At 42.9% G+C, this 21,638-nt stretch overlaps 1 long non-coding RNA gene across 1 annotated transcript in view; it reads left to right on the top strand.

Annotated features, from left to right (window-relative positions):
- The first annotated feature begins 16,799 nt into the window (after positions 1-16,799).
- Positions 16,800-21,638, top strand: part of LOC103552633 (uncharacterized) — a 67,041-nt gene continuing 62,202 nt past the window's right edge. Inside the window, exon 1 of the long non-coding RNA XR_545286.2 lies at positions 16,800-16,923. This is a non-coding gene — a long non-coding RNA (uncharacterized lncRNA). The remainder of the gene's footprint in view (positions 16,924-21,638) is intronic.

Below are 21,638 nucleotides of genomic sequence, written 5' to 3'. Positions count from 1 at the left end.
CGGGACATTTTCTGGCAATCAAAGCTAGCTCCCAGGACTGTGGGGAGAAGGGGAGCTTTGCTCACCACCTGCAGATGGTATGCACTGGAGTCGACTCAGGACCCGTGTGATTTGATAGCATGTCCTTTTTCACTGCCGTCTTGATGTTTTCCCACTGAGTCAGTGTCTACCCTTGATCGTTTCTTCAAATGGGAAACAGCTGGGCTAAGTGAAGTCCACGTCCACATTCCCCACCTCTGCCCCCTCAACAGCGTCCCCACCTCCTTCTCTGGCCAGGAAGCAGCAGCTGTTTCTGAGACACTAATCCTATTACAGATGTTTTGCTAATTACTAAAAAGCTCAATTTGACAGCTTGTTGGGGGGACAGCTGCATCAGATACACACATTTATGCACTCTTTGCTGCTCACCTCGAGAAGTTCTGTCTGAGGGCTGTTATATAATTTGGTTGGAGTGGCTCTGATAGGGTGCCTCTTCACTGACATAAGTGAGTTTCTTTAAGAAAAATCAAACAGTAACCTCTCAATCCTTTCACAGAGAGTGTAGCTGATTCATCTGTGTGTCCCTCTTGCCCTGCAACGCCTAATCCATCATGGTGCTAGTGATGCTTGGAGGAGTAAATGAATGAATTTAAAATTATATGATGCAGTTTTCTCTTTGTCATGGTTGTACTTTGACCACAATGCATTTGATCCATTTCCTTGTGCTAAAGAGTAAACTGAAATAGTATCTGGGAGTAAAATTTTGTGATAATAAAAATACCTTACATATATGAAGAGTTTTACATGTTGTTTTTTTCATGTACTTTATTATTATTTTTTTTTTTCAAGGAAGATTAGCCCTGAGCTAACATCTGCCAATCCTGCTCTCTTTGCTGAGAAAGACTGGCCCTGAGCTAACATCCATGCCCATCTTCCTCTACTTTATATGTGGGGTTCCTACCACAGCATGGCTTGCCACACGGTGCCATGTCTGCACCCGGGATCCGAACCAGCGAACCCCGGGCCGCTGAAGCAGAACGTGCGCACTTAACTGTTGCGCCACCAGGCCGGCCCCTCGTGTACTTTCTTATGAATAACGTTCCTTCATTTTCACTATTCTGTAGGGTAAGCGAACACATTATTTTTATGTCTAGGTTTTTGCTCTCCCTCAATCCCTATGTCCAACATAAACCTAAGCCATTGATTCTGCTTCACAATGGTTCCTGGTCAGATCCTTACACTATCCTGCAGCATTGCCAGCTTAGCTCGGACTGTCATTTTTCTCTCACATAGACCCCTTGCAATTGTATCCTAGCTGGTCTACTAAACTTCTGATACTCCTAGTCACAATATTGTCATGGTCTTTCCAAAGCATGGAGTTGATCTTGCCCTTCCCTTCTTCTGACATGCCAATAACTCCTCACTGCCCACCAGATCAAGTCCAAACTCATTATTGTGATGCGTAAGATCCTTGCTTGGGTCCAGGCCCACCTCTGCTTAGTTCCCAAATGACTTATTGTTGCTCTAACATCTCACGCCCCTTCATATCTCTGTGCCTGTCCCATGCGGTACAGTTTATCTGGGATGCCCTGGTCTACTCTGTGTTTACAGAACTCCTATTCATATTTTATGACTCACCAAAACACTCACCTCATGTGTGAAGGTTGCCACGACTCAGGAAGAGTCAAGTGCCTTTTTTTTTTTTTTAAAGATTGGCACCTGAGCTAACATTTGTTGCCAATCAATTTTTTTTCTTTTTTCCCCAAAGCACCCCCAGTACATAGTTGTATACTCTAGTTATATGTCCTTCTGGTTGTGCTTTGTGGGATGACACCTCAGCATGGCTTGATGAGCAGTGCCATGTCTGTGCCCAGGATCCGAACCAGTGAAACCCTGGGTTGCAGAAGCAGAGCATGCAAACTTAACCACTTGGCCACAGGGTGGCCCCTCCAGTGCCGTTTTATGTAGCACTTTAGAAAAACCCTCCCTAGCACTCAACAAACTGTAAGAACATGGTTTGCATGACTAGTTCCTCCACGAGGCCATTGGCTTAACTTTGTACTGCCCTCGACTGTAGCCTAATGTCAGTCACATAGCAGTTACTCAACAAATGCTTGTTTAAGAAATGAATTTTATGAATGAGGAAAGAAACTGTGCGATAGTAGCAGGGAATGCCACTTTGGAGACAAGTTCTAATCCCAGCTCTTCCACTAACTAATTGTAACCTCTCTGGACCTCTGTTTTCTCATCTATAAAATGAAGTCACTTGTTTGGACTATCTGTATGGTCTCTCCCAGTGCTGAAGATTTAATACTGCACGAAGTTCTAATGGGTTTTCTTTTTCTTAGTTAACAAAGCCAAGGCCAAATTCAATATCTCCTGACTTGGGGTTTAGTTATATTTAATGTTCTTAATTGTTTCAAAGATTGAAATGAAATAGGAAGCTATAGTAAGAGGAAAGGAATTATGGATCCTAGTGTTGGTAATATGTTGCATCAGTCCCTCTGGTCTCAATTTTTCATTAGCATAATGAGGGTGTTGGCCTAGATTGCAAATATGTGGCACTCCTTACACCACTTATTACTACTATGCTCGAGGCAGGCATTGCTAATCAATTACTGAACTCTTTCTCACTGAAGCTGTATGCAGGGATCAGAATTCATTTCTACATAATGCTGCAAGAAGCCACTTCTATTCTATTGGAGTCTTTTAAATGCCAAGAATGTACATGAGATTCAAAACAAAAGAAACCTCTCACTGTTTTTGGTGCTAGATATTTTCTGAAGATGCTCTCAGTTCTGTTATTTTCTAATAGATCCCTAGTGGGCTTTTGGTGTGTTTGGACTTAGGTTTCTAACCGCTGTGGGTTACAATGTGGAAGAGACCATGCCTGGATTCCTGGAATGAGTGGGCTTTTTCATAATGAGCTCATGCATAATCACCATCCTGTGAGTGACAAGCAGTCTTTTATTTTATTTCAGGTCGAATGCCATTGACTTGGTCTCATGAGCCAACAAAGGCTCCACATTGGAAGCATCTGAATGGAATGGAAACCAGTCATCCTTGGGGACCGATGTCATAACTGGGGACAGAAATGGTGCATGTTCTCGTGTATATTTTGTCTGCTAGTGGACTGCTGCGAAGTGTTAACTGATTTTGGCATCCTCATCTGCTTTCCAGAAGGCCTGGTTAGCACAGAATTTGAGCACTTGGGGAATCCTTGATGCTTTTGGAAAGTAGGTTACATCAGAACATTCTCTGAGTCCTAATTAAATTAATTTTCCCTTTTTGTTTCTGAGACACAATAAATTAAAAATAAATACTTGTGGAGTGAATGAATTCTTAGGCTTCTCCCTAGACAGCAATTCAACTGCCAAGTGCCATGTCCTCTCTGGACTGGCCTAACTCAATCTAGCACATATAGCATCCTCCTTCTGTGAGCTGCCCTAGCCCCCCTGACTTTGGAGACAGCTGACTGTGGGATGTAAATAGATACATTTGAACACACGGGTCTCTGAATAGCCTCTCGGTCCCTCAGGCAGGACAGCACCTTATTCCTCTTTGTGTCCATTACAGGGTCCATTGCATAGTCAGCATTCAGTAACTACTTAACAGTAAGTTAAGATCCACAGTCATGTAAGATAGGCTCTAAGATGAGAGTACCAAGGGAAGAGAGGAAGATTCACTGTGGCACGGGATAATGTAGGCGTAAGCCACGGAAGCAGAATCATACCCTCAGGAACACAGGCTGAGGTGGTCCCCTGGATTGGTGAGATAACATGTTATATTTGTTTCTAGCCACTACCATCTTCAGAGAAATAGAGACAACTTGGAGCACATTCAGAGGAGAGCAACAAAGCTGGTGATTGACCCGGAAAGCGTGTTGCACAAAGCCTGGCTCAGTGCTCTGGAGGCACATTCCACTCAGGGAAGAGAGGGCTGAGAGCTGGGTTGACAACTGGTAACAGTGTCTGAAGGCTGCCCTGTGGCCACAGGATTAAGTTTATTGTATGCATCCTCATGAGGCAGAAGTGAGATTGGTGGGTAGAAAATACACGCAAGTGTGGAGATGGGAGCCCTCCTCAATATGTTCCATGGAATAGCTCATGCTTGCCTCTTACGGGCATGTGTTTAAAATCACAAAATCCCCAAGCAGCCATATGTTTACCAGATTAAAGGATGTGTATTTACTACACAGGACTCAACATTCCTTTTTGGATGAGATATAGGATGACATATTGCTACACGGGGACAGATACTTGGTGCCTATCCTCTGCTTGGAAAACTTCAGCCAGAAAATGAATCTGAGAGAGGAAGCATGTCACACAGCAGACGACCTAAATAATTACATAAAAATCTAAACTGTAGGACTTGGTTACCAGGTGATCCATGGTACTAGTCTGTGAAACCTCTGGACTATTTTAGGAACTAGAGCTCAAATATATTCAGTTTGAAAACCATTTGACTAATTTCTGTCGTCATCACTTATTTCTAACAGAGGCAGGGGCAGTGGGTCTGGAGGTCATGGTAAGAGCATGAGCCCCATGATTTGCCAGTGAAGCAAGGCTGGTCTTGTTACAATCTCCTATTGGGAGGTTAATAAAAGGGATGTCTTTCTAGAAGCTAGAGTTGCCAGAAGACGACATGTACTGCCTTGGTACATGGTGGGGTTTCCAGAGGGCTTCAAGCATGGACTCAAGAAGCACTCTTCTGGCACACCACAGAGAGTAGAATAGTTAAGCGCATGGGCTTTCCAGAGTTTCAGTTCTACTATGCCCCTCGACCACTTCTGAGCCCCAAACACAGCCATGGGGAAGCCACAGCACACGCTCTGTCATTTCCATCTTCGCTCTCATCCGCTTTTCTTAAGCCATTCTCTGCACCTGTTTTCATCTGATTCTCTCCATCCAGTAATGAATTTTACTGTTAACTGTCCTAAAGCCATGCCTTTCTCACCCCTAACACTTGATGTTTTGTCCTGTGATTCTCACCATCACTTTGGCTTCTCTTTAACCTAGCTATGCTCCTAGGATAATCATAGGTTCCCTTGGCCTGGGAGCCTTCTATCCTGAGATCTCTTTCCCCTGGTCTCCCTTCTACAGGTTGCCTTTAACTCCTGTGAACAGATACAGCGGCAGTCTACAGATTCCTCGATTCTCCAAATCCTTTCTCTGATGCAAGCTCACCTGGTTCTCCAGGTTGTGCAGACACGTACCTATGTAGGAAGGAGATGCCCTCTCCTTTTAGCCAAGCATGTGGAAGGTTGAGTTCTTCCAGCTGGCTCTAATTCTACCATTTCCAAGTGTAGAACAGAGATGTTGCTAAAAAAGCAACAAAACTGAGTGTGCTACTCTCCCCCAACATCTGTGCTTCCCTCACTGAAGCATGGTTTGTACCACACCGCCTCATTAAAATGCTTTTACAGACGACAACATTTTAGATTTGATATCTTCTCAAGGAAAAAGCAAAACTGAGCAATAAAGGAAAATGAGCTGTGTCAACAAAAAACATCTGACCTATTTTGCAACTTTTCTATTTAGGTGCACTTGTTGGTAAAACTGTATATTCTTAAGTTTTCTTTACTAACTTGTCGTATAAGCCCATGTTAATGACATAGAATAATGACTGTCTGGAAATGATTTCTTTTTTAAAAAACCTTTCCATCTGCCTACTTCATATGACATGCTTGATCTCTTATGCATACTTTACCCTCAGAAAGCTGGTCTTAGATGTGTCAGTGCAATCAACAGAGATGTTTCATCTCAGAATGCTGTTGAGGATATTTCTTCATAATTAAATATGAGCTAGTAGAGTATTTTAAAAACACATTTCTCTTTGGATGGGAACCAGAACAATCACAAACAAATTATCTGGAACCTAGAGCATGACAATGAAGCTGAACTGTAAATGTGGAAGCGGAGAATGGGGCCAGGCACCAACCATGGGGCTAAAGTGTGTGTTTCTATGCATCCACCTGAGTCAGACCTTTGGATCAAAGAGAATGAACAGTACTCTGGTTTCTTTCATTCAACTGACATTGCTTAGACCAGTGGTTCTTAACCTTTTTGGGGTCACAGACTTCTTGAGAATTTGATGAAAGCTTCAGACATCTTCCCCAGAAAGAGATGCACTCTCCCCTGAGTAATTTTAGTCATGTAGAGATCAAACAAGAGCCTCAGGCAAGGAGGTGGTGGGGTCGGGGGGGTGGGGGGCGGTTAGGAACTCCATATAGATTTAAGGTCTGATTTACAGTTCAGAACTCAACTAGCACTATTTTTCACATGAATTATCACCTCTGGTTTTAGAGTTTCAGACCCATATTTTAACAACTTGCTAAACATCCCTACTGAATAGGCATCTATATGTGTCATCAAGCAATTCAAATTCCACTACCTAAAATTTAACATCTAAGCTCAAAATCGGAGTCATTTTGATTTCCACTCCTGAATTTCTTTCAGTAGTCAGTCAACAGGGTCATCCCTTCCCCCCCAACCCCAGCATCTCTTACATCTGCTCCCTCCTTGCTGCTCCCTTGGGTAGTCAGGTCCTGATCACCTCTAAGATGGTTTGGCAGAAGATTTCTAATTGGTCTTGTCTGTATCAGCAAAGCACAGCTTCAAGCTTTTTTACCTTTGGCTTAAAAGCATTTAGTTTTCTTCTATATCTCATAGATTACATCCAAAATTCTTAGCATGATATTTAAGATTCACCATCCAAAACTTTGATTTCTGTTTTATTAAAATGCTTCCCTTTACATGGTGAGTTCATGTCTGCTTGCAGAACTCTTGCCCTACTTGTCTTTCTCTCCCCTTTTCTCTTTTTCCTGTGAACTTCTGTATTCTATACTTACATTTCTTTTCAAGCCATATAGATATGGGTTTATTGAGGTATAGTTTACATACCATAAAATTCACCCATTTTCAATGTGTGATTCAGTGATTTTTAGTGAATTTACAGAGTTGTACATCCACCCTCACAATCCAATTCTATTTTTATTTTAACTGAGTAATATCTATAGTGCCAGGCATCATGATGAGCACATTATTTTTACAATTATAACTATTCTGATGGTAGTAATTATTTCCAGTTTATGAATGAAGAACTTAAGAATCAGGAATGTTAAGTAATTGTCTGAAGTCACACAACTATTAGTAGGTTACATTGGAGTCCAGATCTGCCTGACTGCAAATACCATACTTTTAGGCAATCTCACATAACATTTCTCAAATAAGGAAAAAATCCTACTTTAAGACCATAATCTACTAAAGCAAAAGTGGATTCGTTTTATCCATGGTAGTATCCAAATGTCTAGCACACTTGTAAGAAAGCAGTGAAGATTTGTTAAGTGACTTCATGAATGCAGACCAATGTTTCATGATATTTTAGAATTACTCCACTGTTACTTTTGCTCAAATGGTTGGCAGTTGACTGTTTTAGGTGTTGGTATAATTTATGTAGCCGTGACTTGAGATGGGATAGGGGCAGGGTTTGTTAGTTCTGTTGCCACGTGAGGGGGATGAATAGGGTGACTAACTTATGTCATCCCTGTGCTAAATAACCCTATGGGGTTTTACTTTTGTAGTCTATAACATGGGATTTCAATACCCTATGTACTCACCTTGAACAATGAATGCAGTGAGAAAAATGTGAGAGTAAAGGTGGGAAAAAAATAAAGGAAGAAGGAAGGAGGGAAAGAAGGAAAAATTACTAACCCCACTTGGGGGAATGTGAGCAACTTCTTTCTCTCTTGCTCATGTCTCAATGGCATATCCATCCCCTTTCCTCCTTACAAAAAATAAAGAAGAGATACGCTCATAATTCTCTTTTGATTGTCCCCCAATTCTGAGATTTTCTAGTTAATATGGATCAGTATAATCACAGTCACATAAAACATTGTCTGTGGCAGGCTTTAACTTCATTTACAAACAATTAAACTTTGCCAAGTATGATGAGAGGAAAGAAGGGAAGAAGTAAAGAAAAGGAAAGGAAAGGAAGCGAAGAAATGGATGAAACTGCTGACAGGGAACGAAGAAAGGCATGAAGGTCAAGAGACAAGTCACTGAAAGAAGAAAAGGGAAAGAAAGTAAAGGGACAAGAAGAAAGCAAAGAGAGAAACAAGAGAGAGAAGAGAGAAAGAAATAAAAAGACAGAGCGCAACAGGAGGCGTGTAGAAAAGTATGAAAGGCAGAGAGAGAAACTAAGTTCAGACTGTTTCGCCAGCCCTGTGCACTTTGAAGCAATACTTTCTGAATCCATGCTTTAATCGCAAGCCTTGAAATGCAGTTGGAACAGGAAAACAGCCTCCTCCCTGACATGTCTCCAAATGTTTTTCTGCTGAAAAGACTGCCTAACACATGCAATCCTTCTGTGTCCCAGGACATGTTTGAAAGCAAACCTGGAAGACTTGGTCTTCCAATTCTATAAGGAGTGAAGGGTTTTTGCCTTAAGTTAGCAAGACTTGGAAAAGCTCAGCTCACAATGCACACTGGCCAAGGGAGCGGAATGTGAGTTTTACATTGCTGCAGGAGGGCTGGCTTGCTCAAGTCTTCGTGGTTCTGCTCCAGTGTGATCTCACACATCATGACAGGGATTCTATTTCACTCCAATGACAGTGGTCCTCATTAAGTCAGACCTAGAAGGCTTGGCAAGGCAGAATAAAGATGACCTTGGCCTGTCTTGGGGGACTCAGTGAAGGGGAAACACGCTGGACTTTCTATCGAAATTTTGTAGTTCAATTCTCAAGATAATTCAAGAACCATGCAAACCTTTTGACTCCTTTTTCGCAAGTGGACTATATGTTCTGTTTATCTGCAAAAATGAACACAGCCATTTCTGCTCAACTGTTGTGTTTTTCAAGACAATGATTTGCTACTTGTTTTATACTGAGGCAAAATGATAAGACACATCTGTAGCTCACAGAGAAGGCTGTTTATAGCATCTGCATTTTTACCATTCCTTCACTAGTACACCGGAGATTCTGATCGGGCCATTCATATTTGTCAGAGCTCAATTGTTTGTTAAATGAAAATAAAGCTGGCCGCCAAAAATGTTTTATTTAATTGTGATGATACTTGGGCCATATTCACTAGAAATTCTTCACATTTCAGAGCCCTGAAAAACAAATTATGAGAGTATATCTTTTTTATAGACTGAAAGTTTGTGTCCCCTCCCAAATTTGTATTTTGAAGCCCTAACCCTCACTGTGCTGGATGTGGAGATGAAGTCCCTAAAGAAGTCATTTATGTCAAATGAGGTCATAAGGGTGGGGCTCTGATCTAATAGGATCAGTGTCCTATAAAAAAGAGACACCAGAGAGCAAGCTCATTTCCTCTCTCTCTCCTCACACAGACATGTCATGTACGGATGCAAGAAGGCGGCCCATTTACAGGCCAGGGAGAGAGCCGTCACTAGGAACTGAATCAACTGGAACCTTGATCTTCGCCTTCCCAGCCTCTAGAACTATGAGACATAAATTTCTGTTGTTTAAGCTACCTGGTCTGTGATATTTTGTCATGGCAGCCCTAGCCAATGAAAACAGATTTTTGTACTGAGAAGTGGGGTGCCCTTGTAACAAATGCCTAAAAATGTGGAAATGGCTTTGGAACTGGTTAATGGGTAAAGGTTAGAAGAGTTTTGAAGTGCCTGCTGAAAAAAGCCTAGATTGCCATGGATGTAGAGATAAGGATGTTAAAGGTGATTCTGCTGAGGGCTCAGAAAGAAAAGAGGAGAGCGAACAGAAAGGCTCCATCACCTCAGAGAATGCCTAAACAATCATCAACAGAATGTTGGTAGAAATATGAACATTAAAGGCCATTCTGGTAGGGTCTCAGATAAAAATGAGGAACAAGTTATTGGAAACTGGAAGAAAAGTGACCTTTGCTATAAAGTGGCAAAGAACTTGGCTGGATTGTGTTCTAGTTTTTTAGAAGATAGAATTTGAGAATGGCGAGTTTGGACATTTGGCTGAGGAGATTTCTGAGCAAAATGTTGAAGGTGTGGCCTGAGTCCTCCTGAATGCTTATAGTAAAATGCAAGAGGAGACAAATGAATTGAAGAGGAAATTTTTAGGCAAAAGGGAACTAGAACTTAAAGATTTGGAAAGTTCTCAGCCTGTGTATATTGCAAAAAATGAGAAAGCATGTTCTGAAGAGAAAACCAAGAGTGTGGCTGGACTATCATTTGATAAAGAGATTATGAAATTATATGAAGAGAAACACTGCCAGTTTGAACTGAAAGAGATCGAGGCAGAATAAAATGAAGGAAGTCTGTAGGACTTCTTAGATTCTACGGGATGGGACAATAGAGCTGTTTAGCTGCAAACATGTTATTCTCCAAGAACAGGGAAGAATGACTCCAGAGTTGGATCAAGATCATCAAGGCTGCCTCCTTGGTTTCAAAAGGTAGGGCCACCATCTTGGTTTCAACAGGTTGGGTGGCCCCTGCCCAAAGCCTCGTGGGCAAGACGTCCACCCAGCAGAGCCATGGAGAGGGGACCTTTGCTGGACAGAGCTGTGGAGTTGGGGTGCTGCCCCAGTGGGTCTGGAAAGTGGGGTCACTGCCCTAGTGGGGCCAGAAGTCAGAACATCGGACCAAAGAGGATTATTCTCATGCTTTAAGATCTAACAGAATTTGCCTCAGTAAGTTTTAGATTTGCTTAGGACCCGTCACCCCTTTCTTCTTTCCTATTTCTCTCTTTTGGAATGCAAATGTCAATCCTATGCTTTTCCTATCACTGTAGTTTGAAAGCACATAATTTGTGTGGCTTCACAGGTTCACAGCTGAAGAGGAGTTTTATCTCAGGATGAATCGTGCCTTGAGGCTCACCCACATCTGATTTATATTTAGACGAGACTGGACTTTGGACTTTAGACTTTAGAGTTGATGTTGGAATGAGTTAAGACTTTAGGGGTTGTTGGATGGAATGAATGTATTCCGCATATGAGACGGACATGAATTTTACGGGGACAGGAGCAGAGTGTTATAGACTGAATATTTGTGTCTCCCCGAAATTCGTAGGCAGAAATCCTAATGCTCAGCGTGATTATATCAGGATATGGGGCCTCAAAGGAAGTAGATAAGGTTAAATGAGGTCCGTAAGGGTGGGGACCTGAGCTGGTAGGATTAGTGTTCTTTTAAGGAGAGACCCCAGAGGGCTGTGCTCCCTTTCTCTCTCTCTCTCCATCTCTCTCTGTCCTCAAGCACAGGCACTGAGGAAAGCTTATGTGAGAACATGGCAAGGTGATGGTTGCCTACAAGCCAAGAGACGAGGCCTCAGAACGAAACCTACCTTGCCAGGACCTTGATCTTGAACTTCCAGGCCCCAGAGCTGTGAGAAATAAATTTCCGTTGTTTAAGCCGCCCAGCCTGTGGTATTTTGTTGTCACAGCCTGAGCTGACTAAGATAATATTCTTTACTTTGGTAGGAAGGAAATGGGATGGATATGCAATCAAGATGTGACCAGAAAAAGAAGTCGATTGTGTTTCCTTAATGGTAGACAGTGATTTCTCCTTATTTCTGAGCCCAACACTTTCATGCTCTTAAGACGTCTGGGGTTAAGTAAATATTCCCAGAATGTTTTGACACTAATCTACTGATTCCACTCTCATATACAAACGTGTGAAACGAAATATTCCAGATACCATGTTTTTTCCTCAGAGACATTAGTGGACTTACATTGAATGACTGCCTTCAAAGAAGAAAAGAAAATTCTACGGGAAGGGACTTTTCATGTTGTCTTCAGCCTATAGAGTCAAGGTACCCATTCACAAAAGCTCCAATAGTACGATGACTGTGATATTTACTAAGTAGTTCAGACTTGGTCCAATTTGTTAATATTTTTAGAGGATTTTTTAGACATTAAGCATTAGGACCCTTCAAGAGACTCTCTCTTTAAAGAAATTTGTGATCTAAGCCTGGTGGTGCTGCGTCTGCTCTCAGGAGCTGGCTTTCATCAAGGGCTTTCCACCTACCCCACTGCCTCTCCTCTCTGGTCCCTCCTCCATTCACACCCCTGTCCCCACTGTCCTAAACATACTGAGTGACCTGCAGGCCCCTGAAGGTTCTAGACTCACTCACATCTCTGCCTTTGTACTTGCTAATCTCTCTGTTTGGAAAGTGCTTCCCACCCAGATAATCATATTTATCCATTTTAATTTTATCTATTTAACTAACACTTAGTGAGAGCTTTTTCGGGATTTGAATACAGGTCTTAGGACTTCAGTCTGTGCTTTTAAATGTGTGATATGTTCTCACCAAATCACCCGCAGACGCACTTTCTCTGGGAAGCCTTCCCTCAAAGGCTGGTTTCATGGTTTGGTTGTTTTTCCCGCATGTGCTGACAGCCCCTTGTGTTCACCATCATTGTACTTAGCACTGTGCTGTAATTGTCAATTCCTTTCTTTCTTTCCACAAATACATGGTGAGCTACCTGAGAGAAGCACTATCCCTTTTATCCTTGTCTCCCTCTTATTACTTGGCACATAGTAGGCCCTCAATAAATGTTGAAAGAGTGAATGAAGCAATTGACTGGGTCATATGCTGTCTCTAAAGTGTTGCTTCTCTGGATTGACTGGTTTATAGTAAAAACCACAGGGGGACTCTTGGTTTGGAAGTTCCATCCTGTTTTTATAAGTATCCAATTTTGTTTTTTGTCATTATGCACCATGCAGAAGAAGCCGGATACAATCATCAAATATTTATTAAGAATCTATTATTTGCCTGTGTCTGACGCACTGGGGATATATTAGCATCTGTGAACAAGATAGACAAACATGCCTGCTCTCGAGAATCTTCCATTCTAGTTGTAAATCACAGGTTGGGTTCTCTGGGAAGCACACTCTGACATGGAGTTTACAGATGAGGATGTTTGTTATGAGGAACTCTTGGTATCAGATTCTGCGGAAGGCAAGGAAAGGAAGTAGGATCAGAGAGAGGGAAAGTGGAGCAGCAGTGCAGGCATGATGACACTCCTGGCCACCCCACGGGGAGGTGTGGAGCTGAAATGGCCTATCAGAGTTGTCCCAACTGAAACGGCTAGGCCTTTGTCCCCCACCTGATTAATCATTGTACCTGAGCTCTCCCAGGAAGGGGATGACTTTGGGCAAGATGGCTTTGTGCAGCTGAGAATAGCCCTGAAGCGACAGACAGCGGAAGGCTTCCCGATGAGCAGGAGGGGATCTGATAGCGCGTCATCACGTCCACTGCGTCATATATGGTGCACATCCTATAGTGTACTGAAAAATACGTAAGCCCAAAGCCCACATCCAAGGGGTGTTTTGCTTATTTTTTGGTTTGTTTCAGCAACAAACTATTTTAAAAAATAGAAAGAGTTGATCGAATTTATACGGTTTGGGAAAGAAGAGAACACTATAATGCTGATTATTATATAGGAGACTGTAAGTAGTACAGAAATGTGATTATTCCAATTTCAAGAAATTTCATTATTTTCAATACACATAATTTTTAAAAACAAAGCGGAGCTTTAAATCCTTTTTATAAAAGTATCATGGAAAATACATACAAAATGCTCATGTACATACACAAAAGGGAGTGCTTAATGTGATTCAACGCTTACAGACTTACAAACGTTACAGACTTATAGTCTAAACTGAGAGAGTTCAAAAACTTAATTCACCAAGAAGAGCACAAATCTTTGTCAAAATTCCTGTTCTAAACTTCAGCTTGGAAAATATAGTCATTGTCCAATTTGGGTCCATTCCACCATTTGGGGATGAGTAAGCTAATGAAGATGTTGAGACCCATCAAAGAAAGACCTCTTCTTGCTGGCTCTCCAATCTCTGATTATGCTACTGTCTCTTCCCTTACGTGCTGACAAGCATTTGGCTAATTCAGGAGGCATCCTTTTGGCCACCTTCACTGTCTCTCTCACTTCCATGATTCTAGGGAATAATTCTAGCTGTCACTGTGCAGCAGGATGGACACTTTTTAAGATTCTCTACCCCGACTTTGAGAACTAGACCGGATGTGTGTGTACATCCACTGTCTTCATCAATAACATTTAGCTGTCTCCCAGGTCCAGTCAAGGTGACCAAGAGATAGAGAGGTGGACTATAACTCTGGTTTAACCACTAGATCCCTAAATTAAACATATCTGATTAGAGTGACAGATGTCTCCCCGCCTAACTGTGTGATCTTGGGACAGTAACTTAACTTCTCTGAGCCTTAGTTTGTCCTCTGTAAAATAGCAACTACTAGAGGAATGTGTTAAATAGTGCATGCTAAGTGCCTAGTACAGTGTTTAGCAAACAATAAGCACTTAATAAATGTCATTTCTAAACACTTTTTATTGTTATTCTCGTTAACATCGGCACGAAGGGACTGCGTTCATGTAAACCGTCATGTAACTATGACCTGCTCAGCTGCGTCCTATTGTCCCACAGGAGGCCCTGACATTAAGAGAAGAGCAGCAGCTGGTGTGATAGATAAAATATGGACAACCACGGTGTAAAAACAGACCAGTACAACTCCAGTCTCTTCAAGAGAGGGCATGGTAGTTTTTAGGCACTGCCCCTTTGTCCCTTGAGAGGAGAGAGGCAATTTATCAGGCTCCTATAGCTTGATAGAAATGCTGCTTGCAAATGTTCACCTCATCTTGGTGTGAGTCTCTCTGTCTTAAAATAAGAACTTGTAGGTTCTCCTTGAAATGGAGTTTTAAGGTCAAGTACATTTGGAAAATGCTGTAAGTCTATTCTTCTAGTGGCAGCATTAGTGTATTAAAACCTCTGAACAATCTTATGTTAAAGAGTCCCATCTCACCTTAACCCAGCGTTTTCCAAACATATTGGACATTTTTCACACACACATTGCCACCCCACTTCTGAGTTTTTTGTCCTAGAGCCAATACGTAGCCCTGGTGGATTTTATTTTCCTTTTTTTCTTTTTTTTGTCCATGCAAACCACAGACCATGTTTCTCTCACCTTCCTAGCACCTCTGATAGCTAAAGGAGCAGGGCACCCCTGTCCTGCCATCTCCTGGGCACATACAGATCCAGGACCAACATGGCTTGCTTGCCTCCTACCCTGAGGCCATAGAAAAAGGCTCACTGAATCTCAGCCTCTACTCACCACAGCACGCCCTGGCATGTCACAGGCACACACCAAGGGTCCAAACAAGGGCTTGCGGCCCTGACCTGTGGCAGAGCAGACCTCCTCACAACTAGACCTGGGCAGCTCTCCCATTGAATGAAATGGCCTTCCCAGCACAAGGCGGGCCTGAGAGTAAAGACAGCCCTGATGCCCAGAACTCAACGTCGAGTGACAGGTGCACAGTCTACAGCAGGACCCGAGGCACCCTGGGCCCCTGCTGCACACTGCTCCCGAGAAACGGGAAGGCGCTTGGTCAAGTTAGTGTACCTCACGTAGTAAGTGAAGAGAAACACAGAAACCCACACATGTGCACGCACATCCAGACAAGCACACACATTCCTTGTGTGTTTTCCACAGAACTCCACACCTTCCTGGGCAGATAAGTGTCTCTTACTCCAAAACCGGTGATTTCTTCTCCCCTACCCAGTAGAAGGGAATCTTCTGTGAGAGAGGTTAGCAAAGCCATCTTCCAGAACCCAGGCATTTCTGAGTGAACGGTTAAAAATCTAGTTTCTGAATGTGCAAAACTAAGTCCATAAAGCATCTCCATGAGTGGATGTGATAGAGGAGAAAGGCAGCGCTCTTGATGTTAGGACACTGGGGTGTGGGTCCCGGTTTTGCTATTGAGTAACTGTCTTTAGCAAGTCATTTGTTGCACTCTTTGTTCTCCATTTTCCCCTTTCTTTAGTGCAGGCCAATAATGCCAATTTCACACTTTGCAGTTGAATGTGCTATGTACACACACACTGTCCTCATGATACGGAAACCCTGAAACGGTTATTCCCATGGCCGGTAGGCATTTGAGAGATTCTAGAGCCTGCCTTTAGAAAAGGGAATGTCTGAATCACTACTGAGAGAGCCCTTGCTTGATTTAATTCCCAACTCAAAGCAAGAAAGTTTGCACATGGGAAATATATGGCTTTTCGGACATCATAGCAGGCTCTCCACAAATACTTGTCCAATTGAATTAAGTTGAAAACATTTAACTGATGCTAAAACTTCAAGTATGCGAAAACAATCTCTCCTTTTCCTGTAACTGGTCTTTCTATCCCGACTCTGTATTCTACTCGCTGCAGATCACCCGATTAGTCACTTCCGGGTGAGCTCAGTCAATTTGGTGGAAAGCTCAGGCCTATTCAGGATTTTCTTCTTGTTCTCCCCAGTTTCTGTGAGTGGCGTCTGTACAATGGTCATCTGCCCTGGTATCTTCTAGGGAGTACGATTGTCCCGTCTGCTCTCTAATCTTCTGCCGAGGACACTGAGCCTTCCCCACGTTTACATCTATGGAGGTCTGCGCCTGGCGCTGGCTTCCACGGCCGTGGTCTCCGCTACCTTCCTCGTCCCGTTGCTCCCTTCTTCCTCCGCCTTCCCACGTCTTCCTTGTCTCTTCCCCTCTTCCCTTCGCCTTCATTTATTTCTTTGTTTCTCTCTCTCATTCCCCGCCCCCACCCCCACACATACCATTTGTTGAACGCACAGCGTCAGTCCTACAAAACTTGCTAAGATCTGGTCCTTGTCTTAAGAAGCTCTCAAATAAAGGAGCCTGCATCATCAAAGTGAGGCCAAGAATTTCAGCCTTGAAAAAGCCTGAATCTCTCAAAAGAAGTTTTCCATTCAGGAAGCCAAATCCCCAAGCCCCAAAGACACTGACTCCTAAAGTCATCCATCTTGTCTGCGGCTCATCCAAGCCCGGAGCCTACCCACCTCCTGGCTCAGTGCCAGAAACTAGGGCGCTGCGGGGAGTCCGGACGCTTCCTTTGCGCGAGGCTGAGAAGAGGGAGGCTCCTGTTCGCTGCCCCTTGTTAATGGCCGTCCCTTGGACTGTGGTTCCTGATGAGGTAAATTCCCTCGGCAGGCTGAGGCAATATTTTCCAAAAGAAAGCAAGTTGTGTTTTGCGTTTGCCCCTCCTCCTCCTTGCGAGCCGCGCTCGGTTCCCAGCCGGGTCTGCCCACAAGCGACCATCTGGCTCGCAGCTGCTGTGTCCGAGTGGAAACGCTCGGCTTGAGGCCTGAGCGTCCAAGGGCTCCTTTTCCTTCTTGTAAATGACAACGTCTGCGTTGTAGGTCAGCCCATCCTTTCCACTGGAAAGGCAACAGCTGCCATTTTCTTTCCTTTTTCTTTTCATACGAGGTTGTTTCCAGGGGGAGCACATATGTCAGGCATATGGCAGGGAACTAGTTGGTTTAAATCGTGAGCGTGAGCAGCCGCGTTTCATCGACCCTGTGAGCGCAGCTGCCCCGGAGAAACGGTGGGGTTAGAGTAGTGGGATCCGGCCAAATGCGGGTCGGTTTGGTCGAGAGCGCCTGCTGATTGAGCGTTAACAGTGGTCTCAGCACCAGACAAGAACCTCTCCCTCCCATTTTCCTGCCCTAAACAACCGCAGTGACCGGTTAGAAATAACAATAGGTAGTATTTAAGAGTGCTTGTTAGGTGCCGGGCGCTGTGCTGAGTGCTTTGCATGCATTATTCTGTTAAATACTCTTATCGGCCCTAGGAAGTGGTTATCAATGTTACCCCACTTCAACATTTTGAAACCTGCAGCTTCAAGGAGGTGGGTCATCTGTGCATGGTCACACAGCTTGTCTGGCCTACTTTGTGCTTTCTCAATGGCACGATTAGATTATCCTCAGCTCCTTGCGGGCAGGAGTCATGAATTGTCCACCACTGAGGTCTCAATACTTAGCACACAGCCTCAGTCACAGAAGATGCTAAAACAAAACAACACCAAACCCCAAAAACCCAAACTCCCCCAAAGCCAACAACTTGTGGAATGAACAGATGTTGAATGAACGGATAATAAATTTGTGCCTTTTGCGGGAGAAGGCTGTCTGTTTTCTCTCCTAAAACCACGAATCTCTCTGACCAACTTTACTGAAGTCGTCTACACTCAGGACTATGGTAGAGAAAAATGCCACTGCTGGACCGACCTCTCCAGAAACTGTTTTCGCCGCACATCATCCGGCAGTTGGCCCTTTTTATATAAAACTATATTGCAATTAATGTTGTCTTATTTCCACCTGCAGTTTTCCTTTAGTCAGGCTGCTTGCTTCATTAATATATCCTCTTTGTTAGGCTTGCTCCATCCTGTCCACCTTCAAGTTCCAGCTCAGACTTGTCTCCTCCAGCACGCCTCTCCCAGGGTTCCTTGATCTCTGCTTTCTCCTACAGTGCTTATGACTCTTTAACACCAGTTAGAATGTAGTGATTGCCAGGAGCCTAGCAGATTACCTTTAGAGGCTAAGGGTTTAAGTCTAGTAAACTAGGTAAAGAGAACTGCAAGCAGATAGAGTTCTGTGTCCTGGACAGACCCTGGGGTAGTGGTCAATAATAACTTAATGCTCTAGCTTTTGGGCCAGATCCTTGGTCTCATGTCCTTCACGGCTAACACACCCTTCTTTCCTCTGCTTCTTTACACCTGTAGAGTTCACACTGTCTCTGTGTACACAGACACAGCCTTGTAATAAGAGTATTTCTTCATACTGAGGTTTTAGACAATGTTCTAATTGACATTTAAGTGTTTACTCTGTGCCAGACACTTTATCTACGTCACAGCATGACTCCGGTACTCAAAGAGCAGAGCCAGTCTAAACTGGAAGTATGCAAGTTTCTCTGGTTGGGGTTTTAGGAGGACCCGAAGGTCTTGTGCAGTCGAGGTCTTGTGGATTCCTTTTCCCTGAATCTTCTTTCTCATTTCTTGCTTCTTCCTCAACTTCCGTTCTTGGAATTTCATTCTCTTAGCTGGTCCTATAAAGGGGTTTACATTTGGGTTTTGATGACCGTAACATTAGACCTTGAGCTTTTGTTCTGGAAAGGCTGGCCATGCAGAGACTAGCTGTCAGACTGGCTGTGAGTTTTTCTTTACTCTCTGGACACTTCTGTGTCTTAGAACTAGGGTCAGAATAACCTTGTGGCTGATATTTGCTCAGAGGATCATAGTTTGTGAAGCACTTTCAGAAGACCTCTCTTGAGCCTTCAACTCCCGGTAAAGATGAGAGGGTTCTTATCCTTATTTTGCAAATGAAGAAACCAAGAGTTAAAGACAGTGAATTTCTGGTCCATGTCACACAGTCCAATGTCATTTGAATGACTGACGTGGTGTGCCCCCAGCTTTTTCCAACATACCATGCTTCCCATTCTTAAAATCTCCCCAGACAGTGTTAACCACCTTAGGATGACATGGGACGCTTATAAAAAATACCAATGCTGAAGCCCCACCCCAAGTGATTGGCATTTCATTGGTATGTTGGGAGCCTGGCCGTTATTATTTTTTCATGTCCCTGTTTTTAATGTGAGAATCATTGATCTATAGTCTTTATTTCCATAGCACTTGGTGAACTGCAAAGGATTCTAAAAATTGATAGCAGCTGTAAAGACTAGTGTTTTCTTCTTCGCAGCAGTTGCCGAAAGCCAGACTGTTAAACGGTTGAATCTCTGGAAAGGCAAATTTTCTGTTGCTACATGAGCTTCCAAATCCAGCTCCTCAGTCATTCTAGAAGACAGTTTCCCGCTCCAGACTGTATGCTGCCCCAAGCGAAATAAAAGCCAGAGGTTATCTCCTTCAACTGGTCAGCTGTTGGTATTTATAAAGCTATTTGTGCTCCTGTGATCGTTCTGCCATGGAAATTATATTTATAAGAGCTATTACCAGCTCACTTTTATATCTGACCAGCAATCCAGAGGAAAAATGTTAGCTAGTTTACAGTTTATACTTCCTCAGAAGTTTCATGGTGAAAACACATTTTCCAGTAAGTACATTCCTCTCTTTCTCTGGGTTTCAAGCAGAACATTTTAGATGTGATCAGTGGCTTGGATCCGGAAGCACAGTCTGCTCCTCCAGCCAGGGAGGCTGGTTTGCTAAGAAGCAGCAGGCCAGTGTGGAGTCAGCCTGAAGGCCGGGTTCTCCAAGCTCAGTGGACTAGAAGCCCCCTGTATCCTCAGGGGTCCTCATTTTGAGTGTAAGGACGGGGTCAGTTTTTCCTTCCGTGCCTCCATTGGAAGGTGGGTCTGATGTGCTGGGAAAGTTACAGAGAAAAGTGGAGGGAGGCAAAATGAAGAGAGACTTTTTCTCTTCTAAACAATTAAAACTCAGCTAATTGGAAGCTTCAGTTAATCAGAACTCCCTTCCACTGCAGTAGAACGAGACAAACCCTAACAAGACAAATTTATTATAAAAGCAATTAGAAAAAGAAAACCTTCCTATGTCCTAGGTTCTATTAGAGTGTAAGAATTTGAAATCAGAGATGGTCTTTATTCATCTTTGTATCCTTCTAACGTAATACAGTGCCAAAAGTATATTTGTACTTAATATATTTGTGTTCAAATTCATTTTTATTTTCATCAAATAAACGTGTGCTCATAGTTTAAAAAAAAAAAAAGCCAATATACTTTCAATCCTTTTAATGAGAAAATAGTAGCCTCTAGCTTTCTCCCGTTATACTCTGGTTCCATTCTTTAGCAACTGTAAAATATTTTGGTTATTTTTTCTGACATTTTACTTCTTATTTCTAAATAATGCATTAATGCTGACTTTTCTTGATTTATAGATTTTAGAAATTATTTATTAACCTGCTGTCAACTTTGGACAAGGTCTGCTGACCTATTGTGGTAGATGAGCGTGTGGCTGAGTGAGCTGCGGGGACCCTCCATCTCCCCTGATTGCTCCATCCCTAACCTCCTTTTTAAACATAGTTATGTCACACTTTTTGTTAAGCACGCATTTACTTCCATGTAAATATTATTTGCTACTGAGTCAAGTAGTATACTCTGATTATATTTTCTTTCTTGTATGTTTTGTTTTCTTTCTCAAGTTAATTGCCTGTTTTTAAGCTGAATTTGTCTATAAATTTTTCAGTAAATTCCTTCTAACTGCAACACAGTTCCAGTATGCCTCTCAATATTATTTTTCACATTTTAATATGTTATCACATGCATCAAATAATCTCGTAGCTCCATTTTGATATTTTTCTCTTGGAGACCTCTTTTTCTACTTTGCTCAAATCTTGGTGGGCTGTTCTGCAGAACTGCTGAACAGCTGTCGTCTTGTTTGTGGTATGCAGTCTCTAGGGTGGCCTCCAGAGAGCTCATCTCATCTTGGTATTCATGCTCTTGTGTAATCTTCTCCCCTGGAGTGTGAGTGGGAATTATTAATCTCTTGTAACAAACAGAATATGGCGGAAGCGGTGGGATGTCACCTTCTGAGTACAAGGACTATGGCTTCTACCTTGGAAACTCTCTCTTAGGCAATGGGGTGCACGCTCTCTCTCTTTCTCTTTCTCTTTCTCTCTCTCCTCTTCCTAGCACCTTCTTTTTATTCCATGGATATAATATCTTCTCTTTTCTCTCTGAGTTCATTCCAGGTGGTCATTCAGGTACAGGGACACAGTTGAAGTTGTAAATAAACACTGAGCCCAGATTGTGAACACACTGGAAAGCAAGGGGTGTTCTGTAAACAGTCAGAAGATCAAATGACTCAGGTCATGTATAGTCCTTAGCGCTCTAAGAGTCATGTATATAAAACATGTATGGCATGTATAACTCTTGTGTGTTAAGTGT

The sequence above is a fragment of the Equus przewalskii genome, chromosome 6 (genome assembly GCF_037783145.1).
Source record: "Equus przewalskii isolate Varuska chromosome 6, EquPr2, whole genome shotgun sequence".
Classification (NCBI taxonomy): Eukaryota; Metazoa; Chordata; class Mammalia; order Perissodactyla; family Equidae; genus Equus; species Equus przewalskii.
Note: the sequence above shows the minus strand (reverse complement) of the source record. Positions and strands in the feature narration are given on the sequence as shown.